The sequence below is a fragment of the Xenopus laevis genome, chromosome 7L, assembly GCF_017654675.1.
Source record: "Xenopus laevis strain J_2021 chromosome 7L, Xenopus_laevis_v10.1, whole genome shotgun sequence".
In the NCBI taxonomy this organism is placed as follows: domain Eukaryota; kingdom Metazoa; phylum Chordata; class Amphibia; order Anura; family Pipidae; genus Xenopus; species Xenopus laevis.
Window position 1 is genome coordinate 80,450,955 of NC_054383.1, and position 13,731 is coordinate 80,464,685.

At 39.2% G+C, this 13,731-nt stretch overlaps 1 protein-coding gene across 3 annotated transcripts in view; it reads right to left on the reverse strand.

Annotated features, from left to right (window-relative positions):
- Positions 1 to 13,059, reverse strand: part of grik4.L (glutamate receptor, ionotropic, kainate 4 L homeolog) — a 344,981-nt gene extending 331,922 nt beyond the window's left edge. Inside the window, exon 1 of one of the 3 annotated variants that reach the window (XM_041569223.1) lies at positions 12,525 to 13,059. The gene's annotated coding sequence lies outside the window, so the exon portion shown is untranslated. Of the gene's footprint in view, positions 1 to 12,484 lie in introns of all 3 variants that reach the window. The other 2 variants (XM_018225767.2, XM_041569222.1) reach the window with 2 other exon arrangements.
- Between the last annotated feature and the right edge of the window lie 672 nt (positions 13,060 to 13,731).

Genomic DNA, 13,731 nt, shown 5'->3' on the forward strand with positions numbered 1-13,731 from the left:
GCAAAATTTGATCTTCTGAACAAAAATGTAGGATTATGCAATACTGATAGAATTAACTGTGCAACCACCGAAACACCAAAATCATTAGTAATAATAACAACAACCCAAAGGGCGTTTTTTTTACACTCAAGAACTGTTAGAAATATAATTATTTTAATATATAAGAATGCAAAGGGTCAAATTTACTAAGCGGCGAAAAGTCGCCAGCGTTAGTCACTTCGCCCCTTTAGTAAATTTGCCCCATTGAGTTTGTGTTCAATCATAAACAGAGATGGGATCCATTATCCAGAAAGAACCGAATTACGGAAAGACCATCTCCCATAGAATCCATTTTATCCAAATTATACAAATAATTTACTTTTTCTCTGTAATAATAAAGCAATACATTGTACTTGATCCAAACTAAGATATAATTAATCCTTATTGAAAGCAAAACTAACCTATTGGGTATATTTCATGTTTACATGATTTTCTAGTAGACTTAAGGTATGAAGATCCAAATTACAAAATGATCCATTATCTGGAAAACCCCAGGTCCCGCGTATTTCGGATAACAGGTCCCATACCTGTATTGCATTTAAGATTCAAAATTCACCAAAGTCTCAGACCATACATTTGTGGGATTGTAGTGTGAAGTATTATATAATATACTGTATATATAATATTACATTAGGGATTACCGGTACGAGAGGATAATTCATAAGATATATTTCACTAATGAGTCATAGAGGCATTTAGGAAACCCCCTGCAACCTTTAATGGTCAGATATAATGCACTTACATCAAGGGATTTATGTACTACCTGTCTGTTGCACTAAATTCAGCAAAGCAACCCTGTACTTATGGCTTTCCACATGCAGTCAATAAGGACAAGGCTCCTTTAATTATAAATCTGAATAATATGCAGTTAGTGGGCTGCATTGTGGAAGCCTATTGCCTGCCCAAGCCAACCCCTCATGAATACAGTTCTGCTGAATGCACCCGATGTTGGTTTTATTGGGGAGGGGCATTACTAAAAGGAGGAGTTAATACCAAGGCGGTCTCATACATTGAGGGACCACTTATCACCAAGTATGTACAGGGAAACGAATAGGGAAGACCAAGGCAATAAGAACTTTCTGAAGGTGGAAGGGAGCCACAAGTGTGGTAGTCGTAGATGTATAACTTGTCAACATATGAAAATTTCAAAAGAATTTAAGTCCACGGTGACAAACACTAGCTTCAAAATAAGAGATTATATAAATTGCAATACATCCACAGTGGTTTATTTGATAACATGTCTGAAATGTCAGAAACAATATATGTGGGTTGCACAAGCAGAACGCTAAAAGAGCGAATACGGGAACATCTGAGTCAAATAAAAAATCCAAAAACAGTTGAAAAGAGTAATTTAACGAGACACTTCTCAAGATGCAATGGGAGTGATCTAGCATATTTTTCTGTACAGGGAATAGAAAAAGTAAGATTGGGTAATAGAGGGGGTAATCTAGTTGTTAGCAAAAAGGGAACTTTTTTGGATTTTTTATTTGCATACTCGGTTACCACTTGGGTTAAACTACGAGTTTGATGTAACATGTTTTACGTAAATTATAATGTGACCAGCTATGTCTACAATGAGGTGGATGTATAGAAGTATATGGGGCAGATAAGAGAATGTGATATATATTGATAATAATATTAGGAGGAAAATACAATGTAATGGGGCAGTAATTGCCATTTAAATACTTGTTTAAGTGTGGGTATCCTAATAAAATGTTTGTGAGATGAAACAGAGTATAGGCAGAAAAACATTGCTAATAGGACCAATTTGATATGTATGTTGCTTTAAGAAAAGAGACGTGAGGTGGCAGCACGTGATTGGTTTTAACGTTTGGGGAGGGATTTCCTGGGGTATAAATTTTGTGACCAAATGTAACAACAGTAATGCCTATGAATAAGTGCCTGTGGGTGCGAAACGCGTAGGGCGGAGTATCGGTTGGTCTGTATGCCTACTTTTTTAATATTTATGATGAATAAAAAGTGATTTTTTAACTTAGAGAATTGACTGGAAATATATCTTTGAATTTTTGAAAAGGGGCATTACTTTGACTGATTTGGATTCAGAAAACCAAAAAGGACACCATTAATGTGCACAGAAGTCGTAGTTCTGTCTTCTGTTTTAAATGGGAATATTCCTATTAAGGATTTGATTTGGTTCCATATTTGATCATGTATTTTGTGGAGCACAAGTTTTTGTAATTGGAGTTGGATTGGTAATCACAGAACCATCCAAGACTAATATAAAAAAACAAATTAATGTCCTGCACAATTCATGCTCAGGCCAATAAAACTGCTGACTCAATTTATTTTATTTTACAATTTATTGGGCCAGGTATGGGGGGGCTCCAGATAGCCTGCCCAATGGATATTTAGCTGAAAATAACCCAGATATTTATCTGGAAGGTTAAAAAATACCTTTGGACAAGGACCACATCAATATATCCATGCAGAATTATTTCAACAGATCTCCCTATGCCTCCATTATGATCAGATCTGACAGTGTATGCCCTGCTTTAGTCATGACCCTATAACTTAAGGCTTGGAGCACGTGTCTAAAGTCAATGATGTACATGTTTTTATATTAAATGTATGGTTTTTTTTCCTGGTAGTTGTGGTTGTAGTTGCTAGTGTTCTTCTCTAACCATCCAATTTTGATCTACTCCTTTAAAGATATGGGGCTAGAGCACCTGGGGCCCATGTGACGACTGTTCTACTAGAGAGTCAAACTACTGGATCAATGCAATTTTGCAGTGACCTAATAACAAACAATAAAGTGTTCATTTAGCTTGCATGCCTGTGTGGGATCATTTTTATAGGAACAATTTAAAATTTTGTGTATATTGGTAACTGACAATGACAATGAGGAATGACAATGCTAGACAGCACTGACAGATATTTATTCATGTTGCATATAGCGAATAAAATACAGTACATAGTACTAGAGATTATCTACATAACTAGTCATTATGCTAGAAAAGCACAACATCTGCACATGAGGCACATTTAAATAACCTATTCTCAAACCATAAACTCAACGTGCTGATATCCCTTGCAGAGGAACTCAGTTTGCATCTGATTACAGGTGTTTCCTGTAATTTCAATGTACTTACAAATGTATCAGATCCCTGTGTCACATTAACCAACCCCAGCTCCAATTATTGAAGGATTCAACAGCCGACAATGTGATAGCTGTCAATTTGGCCGAGCTCTCATCACAGATTGCCAACCTAATTAATAGATTTCTATGCTAATGCATATGGTCAGTGTAGAAAAAAGGTTTATACAGTGGAAATCATATCAATAGAAATATAGAAAAACAAGTATTTGTGTGATATTAAAATATGGATTTAGCAGAAGGCTCTCAACGTGAATCAATCTCTAGGCAGAAGCTTTTTAAATGTAAGTAGTACAAGTTCCTTATAGGAAATGCATGTCTTATGGAAAAGTGTTTTATGATGTTTGTTGAACTGGACATTCAGTTCATTGGCTGTTCTCACCAGCATCATACATCATTTACTTGCTTAATAGGGATTTTTTTGACTCCCGCCATGTGTGATAGATGTTGGTGAAATTTAAGAATTGAACATTGGTAAAGCTTGTGTGCCATGGAAAACTGTAGGTGCTGCCATCCTAATGACACCCCTACAAGATGGTACTCATGCAGAGAAGTGTTTATTATGGAAGAAACTAAAGCACAGCTTCTCTGTCAGACTAAATAAAGTCTAAGAAACAAATTGAACACCTTTGCAGAGCAATTACCCAGGAGACTCTATCCATAGAAGGCTTTATAAACGTGTGTATTAACATTAGCGTCTCCTCTGACCTTTCTTTCTAACATGAGCATCTGTAATCTTCTGCTGTTAACAAATATCACAGTGTATGGTAGGAGTGGGGAAAAGGAACCATTTCTGTGTTACTTGGAAACCAGCTCTCCACATCTTTCTTAGCTAGATCCTTATTAAACATTTTAGTTGAGAATCCCTTTGAGATTTCATTCTGTCTAGGTTTTAGTTCCTGCTTAGCTTTGGTCCAACAGCTTGCAGCCGAAACTGACATTGAGCTTCAGCTGGTTTATATATTGACTTAACAATATATTGACTCAACATTCTTAACAAGTGAAAAACTTTTGCTTGCCCTAGCTAATTTATGCACATCTTCCAATTCCACAGAGTATCATTGAGTGCTCTCAACTTCAAGTCATTTGTCAACAATATATTGCTTGCATCCTTTTCACCAGTGTGCCTATTGTAATTTGCTTAAATACATGTAGATTCCCTAGGTATTTGCTATCAGCATTTTAGGCTGCACAACGGAGTTGTGGAATGGATTGCATCAGCAGTGTAGTGTCATGGACTTGATTGGTGTTGTTGCAGAGAGCAGTCTTTTCTCTGTATTTATTTATCAGTTCTGATTTCCCCTATGCCTATTTGTCACCATTAACATTATTAGACATATGTATGTATGTATAACTTGATGCACTACAAGGAAACACAGCACCAGTGTCGGACTGGGACACCAGGGGTCCACCCAAAAACCTTAGACCAGGGGTCCACTCTCAGTACTATTATTCTTCTTCTCCTCACTCAACCTCTATTCTCCTAGTCTCTATTCTTTACATACTATAATCTATTATTCCATCTATTTAGCCTCTTTGTTCTCAAAGAAATAGGGAATGGCCATGAAATAGACCATATGTTTAACAGCATGAGGGTCCACAGTCACCTGGGCCTACAGGGAGTTTTCCTGGTATCCCTGTGGGCCAGTCCGACACTGCACAGCACTGTACATTAAGTGCCATGTGGTATGAGACAACAGAAAGGAGGTCACTGCCCCAGAGAGCTTACAGTCTAAGCCGGTGGATAACATACAGGCACAAATTGGAGGGGAAAAGTACACAAGGTATGGGCATTGGCAGCAGTAAGCTAAACTATATAATGTTCTAGTGCTCAAGAAGGTAGGATCTGAGTTTTTTCTTAAATAGATTGAGAGTTTCTTACGGAGGGATTCAAGGATGGAATTCCAGTGGTAAGGAGCAGCTAGATAGAAAGGTACACAGGCTGAAACCTCCAGCTGCTGTTAGCCTGCATATTTTTGCAGGCTGAGAGAAATGGATCTACTCCGTGCCCCTTCTCCACAACCTGTGTTTCTACTCACACAGCAGAGGTCAGCCCAAATACGCAAAAGGAAGCATCTCCAGTCTGACCTCCACTTCATTCTGCTGTGTGTGCGCACACTGGCTGATCAGATTCAAATCGCAGGGGCAGGGAGCAGATCCCCTTCTCTCAACCTGCACAAATACACAGGCTGAGAGCAGATGGCGCTTTCAGCCTGTGTGCCCATAGCTTTAAGACGGGAGGTGGCAGTGGAAGTGGATGGTGTAAAAAGAAGGTGGCACTGAGAGGAGGAGAGACCAGCAATATACAGTGAACAAGTAAAAAAATATAGTGAAGAGCAGAGGAGTGAATGACTTTTAAAGTTAGCAAATGTAATTTGTACGCTATCCTTTGCTCAACAGGCAGCCATGCTAAAGATTTTACCTAGGGCTGAACAGGTTCCCTCTTAAGAGAGCAGGGGGATCCTAGCAGCAGAGTTGAAGACTTATTGCAGGGGAGAGAGGTGGGTGTCAGGAAGACCGGTAAGTAGGAGATTGCAATATTCTAAACGGGATAGGATAAGGGCATGGATTAGTGTTTTAGCGGTTACTTGTGAAAGTAAGGGTTGTACCTTGGCAATATTGTGGAGGGAAATGCATAGGGCTTTAGCAGTGGTATTAATCTGACAAAGGGGGACTGGTCAAAGATAACCCCAAGGCAGCAAGCTGAATTAACAGAGTCATGCCATTAATAGTAATGGTAAAAGGAGTTTGATGATTAATGACAGATCTTAAGCTGAATTTTAGCACCACAGTTGTATGAAATCCTATAAGCCGGGTTTGTGTTGTAATTGGCAGTAACTATGATCTCCCCATAATTATCTATAATGTACGCACACACACAAAATTGGACATCAGAAAGAAGGACCCCTACCAGGCCTCTATACTACTGGACCAATTAGTAGCAACAGGATCTGCAGGTCCATGGTACCATCAATGTGAAAGAATAATCAGCAATTTGTATCATTACATCTTATTTTTAGTAAAGACATTCCTTATTTAAATTCTTTACAGCTTGGCTTTCTTCAACAGTTCCTCCTGCAGTATTTAAATACAGAGTAACTTGCAGAAGACAAGTGATATTAATTTTAATGAGGATATTGGGTTTTTGTTTTTAATGGCACATTAAATTATCCAAAACACAGCTCTAGCAGCAAAGGCAGGCCTGTAATATCTCCCATTAACAGACTAACACAAACAGTCATTTAGAGATATTGTCCAGTCATGAATAAAATGAAGCCTTTCCTATAATTTTGTTAATTTGGTTGTTACAGTGATAAGCATATAGGGGTGAATTTATCCTTTGTCCCCCATTCATTCACTGCCAAATGCAACACAGCACATTAGTAAATAGAATAAACTACAGCTCTTGATTCTACATGTATTTGTGCAATGGGAAAAATGGTATGATTTATAATAGCATCACTGGTTAATATTATTTGACTGGTTCAGTGCTAATTAGATTGCATACAAAAGCAGACGTTGGTGGGGAGTGCTTTCCTATAGAAATGTACACTGCTCCATTTATTTATCAGCTTAAATCGAGACAGAGAAAACTACATTCCAGTGAATGCAAGTCAACACAAACAGTTCAGCAGTACCGTAATCTAAATGATCAATGATACTGACCCATGATATATAGATCAGATGTAGAGGCTAAAACAGCTGATAGGAAGACTGGTGTTACTGACCACTGCCATAAATACTAATGATATACTTATCAGTCCTATGCAAATCAATAGGGCTCACAAATCATCTGTACTCTTTAGTACCAGTAATATACTTAGTAGTGAAATACTGATCACTTATACAGATTGTTAATAGTACTGAGCATTTTTAAGTGGCATATATTATACAGGCATTTTCCAGCCATGAAGACCAGTTATACTGATTACAACCATTGGAGGAGTTGGTTCAAGTACTTCAAAAAACCCAACTGGTTGTTTTAGGAACATTAGAACATTACTCTCTTCTTCTCTTCCATGAGAAGCCCGCAAACCATAATTTTTCCTTTAATCCAGGCATCTATCTCAAACATTAACATAATATTCTTTCTACATTTTCCTAAAGAATGGCAGCCATGAATGTGAATAAGTGGCCCCTTACTAATGAATCCTTGTCTGAAGCAGCAGTGCAATCCAAACCTTAGAATATTCTAATTTTACCTTTCTGTATGCCCTGGTTGTTCCAGAAGTCAAGATGCTCACAGAGCACAAAGAAAGACAATCAAGCCTTGCATGAGAAAGGTGTTAAGGGCTGATAGGGGATATTTACTACATAAACATTATATAAAACATGAATAAGAATGAGCTATATGCTCCAATTAAGCTCCCTTAAAGTTGACATAATTTTCATTAGCGTTGCAGTTCTGTAATATTTGTATTGGTCATTCTATTCTATATATTAAGACTGGTTTCTTTGGTCCCATGGCTGTGTAAGATGCGCCGGGAGATCTGCTTCCCTTACCTCCCAGCGCGGCTCTCTGCCTGTTTGTGTGCGCAGGTGTGCACTTCCGGGATAGGTGATCCTGACGATAGGTGATTCTTCCTTAAAAGCCCAGTCCACCATTTTGTTAGTGCCCAAGCTGGCTTCAGTTTATCTGTTCCTGCACAAGCGCTTATTCTGACTTCCTGTTTATATCTGTGATATCCTGTTTTTTTGACTCCTGTCTGACCCTTGACTACAATTCCTGCCTTGAACCCTTTGCCTGATTCTGACCATGTCTTCTCTACATCCCTGCCGGTACCTCGCTTACGGACTTGTTTCTAGTCAGCGCCGGATTTCAATGTCGGGTGCCCCTAGGCCACGCGGTCTGACCAGGCGGCCGCGCGGTCCTAGCGCCCACCTCACCTTCCCAGCGCGCCGGCGAAAAAACGCCGGCGCAGCTACTGTAATTGCATGGGGACGTATAATGCGGCTGGGCGGCATGCCGCCCCTATTTTTTTGCCGCCCTAGGCCCGGGCCTATGCGTCCTTGCCGCAAATCCGGGCCTGTTTCTAGTTACGCACTTCCTTATTGGTTTCTGCAGCAAAAAGCCCGGGGCTCCAAAAGGGCATCGGTGAACACTGGAATCCACAGGGTCCACCTGTGCATCTGAAGGTATCCATCACTGAGCCAGGTTCCTGATAACGTGAACGTTACAGGCTGTTTGCAGTGCTTATGCAAGAAAACCGAAGGCATAAGCTGTTTGTCTTTTCTTCTGGTCTGGTGATCTCAGTAGGATGTTATGGGAACTTGTTCTTCATGGCTTTCTGGAGATCAATACCTATTAATGTTCAAGTTACAATAACATAACTTTAGAGTAGCTCCAAGAACTATTTGAGCTGTGCCAATCAAAGAAATCTGGGAAGTTCTACCAGTAACTTTAGAGGGGTGCTGCCCAAGCTTCTTAATTATATGTCCCCAGGCCTGTTATAGGTATTTCCTTCAGGCCCAGGAAGAGCAAAAAGAGACAGAAATTGGTTTATTTTGGTAACATAAAGCTGGTATAGGCAAACTACCTTTTCTGTATACTCTGCATCTTTATTCATATAACCACCATAACAGTACAAAGTCTTTTACAGAACCTAAAAAACCAACAGAATTAGACTGGGATAAAATAAAGGCAAATCTGCTTCAGCAATATAGCTTTCAGTGTTTATAAAACTGCTTGGTCATTATGAAAAGAGCATCTGATGACCTACTGTAATATCCATTTCTGCTGTCTTTACACTCTTCTCTGACTTAAGGTTTTTATTGTGACAAATGTAGACCCTGTTCCAAAAGCCAGCCCAGCTGAGGAACAACTTAGTACATTAAATTGTTGTGAAATATAAAATGAAGAAGACCTGCAAGAGGTCACATAATTAAATATTATGAACGAGTCTTGAAGAATCCAGCGATCAACTGGAAGCACACATTGTTTAAATCGTGGCTGCCTAGTTCAAGTCCTGATGGCCAGATGTGGCCATCCAAGTGCTTTGTAGAGATGTTTATAAGATATGATGATTTTAATAATATCTGTCCTTCAAACCATAGCTAATATCCTGTAGTTGTGGGGGGGGGGGCAGGAGTGTAGAGGGCCAAGTAAGGCCATAAATTAGGAGCAATTGCAATACTTTTTGGTAGAATGGGCAACTTACTTGTGCTTTGGGGGTCCTGAATTAATTTTGCTATGGGGCCAAGTAACAAAGTCCTGCAGTGAATAATTGCTCCAGTGGTTAATATCAAATTATGGTTGGGCTAATATAACTATATAACCTACCATCAAGGCAGTGAAACTCTTTTATACTGAGCAGAGCTTTCAACAATATTACTCAAAACAACTCTCTAGTAATCATATAAAGCACAATACATCATTTCATAGACTATATATCCTAACTGGCCACCAGCCAGCTACATAACATAACAACATGCTAAATGCAACTGAGAAGCTATACAAAAAGATACATGTCCCATACATAATGTACTGATATAAATCATGGTCAGAAAGCTATCAAATGGGGGTTAGGGATATATGCACCCGACCAATATCAGCCATTACGTGTTTCTTCATTATGTTAGAAAAGCCAACGCAGAATCGCATGTAGTTATGAGAAGGACCGATTAATAATCGAATGCAGCCATTAAAGCATAAATATAATATGCATATGAGTAATACAGTCATTGATATTTGATCTAAGACATAACATGACAGGGTATGAACAAAGCAAGGGATAATGTCAGATACAGGGACTGGGGATGTGACTAATAGTAGAAGTGACATCTGCACGGATAGTGCTATATACAAAAATAATACTAAACATTGCAGTTAATTCATTTCTGTTATACATTTACAACAAGCCACACATTCTGTATTAATATTGAATTCTGAATTCTCACTGGAACCAAAAATACAACAGAGTACACTGCAATTATGAAACTCTAACCCACAGCCCATGCTTGGAATTGTAATTCAGAACGAGAGCAACAGGTTGCATTAATGTACATCCTCCTACAGCATCCCCAGTCAGCTTATAGCATCTTCCACTCCTCCAAATGAATATTTTCTTATGTTCTGAAGGCAGATATATATATATATATATATATGTATATATATAGTGCAAGATGCCACAGAGAGCACATGGTTAGATAGAAATACTATGTATATATGTGTCAAGTCAAGGCCAAGAAGACTATAGTTAAACTTCATAAGTCAGCAGAGATTTGTATGACACACACTTTGACTTCCATTGTCGTACAGATGGGCTTAAAACAAAAGGGATTCCTAGGCTGCAGTCTACTACTGTTCTAGAAATAGAAATCTGCATCCCCTTAAAGCTTCTGAAAGTCATGGGATGCTGGAACTTCTAGTTCGACAACCTCACTGAATCTACAAAAACAAAATTGTGAACTGGGATCCACACTGAGATACCAGCCTGCCTCCTCCCTCACTGCAGAATCTACTGGCATTTAAACGCTTTTCCTCCAAAACAAATACAAAAGGCTGTATTCACTGCATAGCCAGAGTCACCAGTGAGCAGACACACGCAGACTACTGGCTACTCTCTCTGAATGAATAAAATACTCTGGCATTTTGGTCACATGGATTTTCTAGTAAAGTTCTCAAGGTCATAGGGTCACAATCTAACGTTACATGTGCCAAGAAAAAGCATGGACGGTAGACAAAAAAAAAAATGTTAAATGACAAATGAAAGAAAATTTCTGTTTGTCTCATACCAATTATATTGTAAATGAATCTTGAAAGGAAACTTCCATTTCTTTCAAGACAAAAAAGTGTATTGGGCTAATGAACAAAACTAACAAGAGAATCCATTCCTTAGCCAGGTAGAAGGCTCAAACTTATATAAAATATAGATATAGAGGAATCGAGTGTTTTGCACAGGATAACTTATAAACAAGGACTGATCCTATTTCATTGTTTGATAGATTTATACATGTTAGCAGTTATTAACTGTTAACTAATTATATATATATATATATATATATATATATATATATATATGGCCTGTGATGCCGAGATTCACTTTAAATTTGTACACGCACAAAAATCATCAATAAAAAAGGAGAGGGAATCCACTTAGCCCACATTGTCTGCTCTTTCTATTTAGCCTTTAAAACTGCAGACCTGTGACCTTTATTTCCAGCCTAGAAGAAATGTTGTTCATCTGCAAGGTAGTAAATCCATGGACTAGAACTAGTTGCCTATTACTCAGAGCTTGCATGCCACCTCATTGGTAATTCAGCCTCATACATCCCATATGGAAACAGAGCAGGGGGCTGAATTTTAATTACAGCAGAACAAACCAGTCCCAAAATAATATGCATCTGCAGCAGTGCAGTCCCAAGTCAGCCCCCTATACTCACCTGCCTGTCATTTTCCAGCAGAGCAGCAGTCATTCATTGCACTATACCCCTGCTTCCCCTTAACCCCCACCTTTCAAATACACAGTAATTGCCTGAAGAGCAGGGAGTTGCATCATGATTACCAAGATCTCAGCTAAAAAGCCAGCAATGTCCCTTCTCATTCACACACACACACATGCAATGTAAAGGGGAGGAACTGCTTAATGCCTTATTGTAGGCAACTTTTTCAAGACTTGCCAGATACCCTTGCAAGATACATTTACTATAATGAGACCAATCCTTCTCTTTAATTTATTTGAAACAGGGGGCGAAATAAAGATGGCTGTCACAGAGCAAGGTATTGTACATTTCCAATAATTAAAAGTATGTATTTTATAATCTAGCAGCCCCCATACTAATCAGAAACATTGATCTGCTCTAATGCATTAAAGACTTTTCTGTCACCAGAGGATCTACGAGACTGCACTGCCTGATTCTTCCACTCTCTCCCTCTCTCTCCAGATATCAAATGGGTGCATTATTCCACAAGCACCAACATTTACTATTCATTAGTCCAGGAAAGCAAAGCCCGCAGCTCTCCAGCTGTTGCTCCCTTGCAACATTGGAAAGTAGCTGGCTAGCTAAGGATAATGGGAGTTGTAATTTAGCGCCATGATATCGTTTTCACCTGCCTGACTAGGATTCCTGTAGAGGCAAATGGTTAAAATGACTGTACTGGTATGCTCACAACCTTACAAAGTCACTTATTGCAAATTGATTACAGTCTGGAGGGGGGATGCCTTGGTGGCACCAGAAACTGCAACCTATGAAATAACTTTTGACAGGTACATTAAATGAACAAAGATTTAATGTGGAGATGCAGTAAAACATTACTCCCCAGCCCAAATATATCCTATAAAGGACCCTCAATTATCCCAATAGACATTCTTACAAAATATATAGACAAACCTCATTGCAATGCTTCCCTTCGACTTATACGTGTTCCCACCTGTTTTTAGTGTCTCTTCTGCAAACATCTATAGAAGGCGGTGATGTCGGAGAAAGGGGCACAGTCCATGCCTTCCCTTTCTTTCTCTTCCATGCTTCATTCTGCTGCTGGTGTCATGTCCCAGACACTGCCTCCCAAATGCAGCACAAAGCACATCTGGGGGTGATGCAGAAAGGAGATACTAAGAATAAGGCAGTCACTGTCTTGCTTTAGAAATATCCAGGATCCAGCACAAAAGAGGCAGAGGGCGAGAGACAGAGGCTGAGGGAATAGGTAGCCGTGTAGAGAAGGATAGAGAGGAAGGGAGGGAGTGATAGAGAAAAGGGGGGCTATGGAGAAGACAGAGGCATGGGAAAAGGAGGGAGTATATAGGAGGGATAGAAGGAGGGGTAAAGACTAGCCAGAGAGTGATGGAAATAAGAAAGAGGGAAGAAAAAGAGAGACAATAAATGAGAGATTAAGGAAATGTGTTCAGGAAAAGAATAGAGCTGGAAAGAAACGGAGAGACAATGATAAGTAGAGAGAAAATGAGCCAGGGAGGGAGGTGCACTGATTGACAGGAGGAACAGAATGCAAATTTTAGTGGAGAATGAATGAGTTGGGAGGGAGCACACAAAGCAGGAGATGTAAGGAAAAAGAAACAAACAAGAAGTAAAAGTCTAAAGAAAGTAGAACAGCTCTGTCCCTTGAGTTTGATGTATACTTTCTCTGCAGTTGAAAAGAAATGATTTGTGATCCTCTCTTTCCTCTTCTGCTGGGGTTAAGAGCAGATTCTATTGAAAGTACCAATGGCAGGAATGATAAATAGTCCCTACAAGAATGCACTCATATGTTACTGCACTTTCATATGTTTATTCAATATTTCACTTAATATGAAAAAGCCTCCCAATCCTGAGAGCTGGTGTCTAAACTATGGGCTTCTAGATGTTTGAAAACCAGATTGGGGAAAATGTAGTGACTGCGGGTGGTGGTAGTTTGGGGAGGGAACAGCCAAGTATTTATATTTAGAAAAACTGTACAACACATCTCCTGCTACAGTCTGGCAGATTTTAGTCTGCCAGAGAATGCTAAGAAATGAAGTTCAACTACAGCTAGAGGATTCACACTGGACAGGAAACAAGCAGTGTTTTTCTATGCACAGAAAGGCATGAGTTAGCCCATAGATTAAGTTCTCTGCGTAAGTCCTGGTGCTCTTAGTATCCCACTT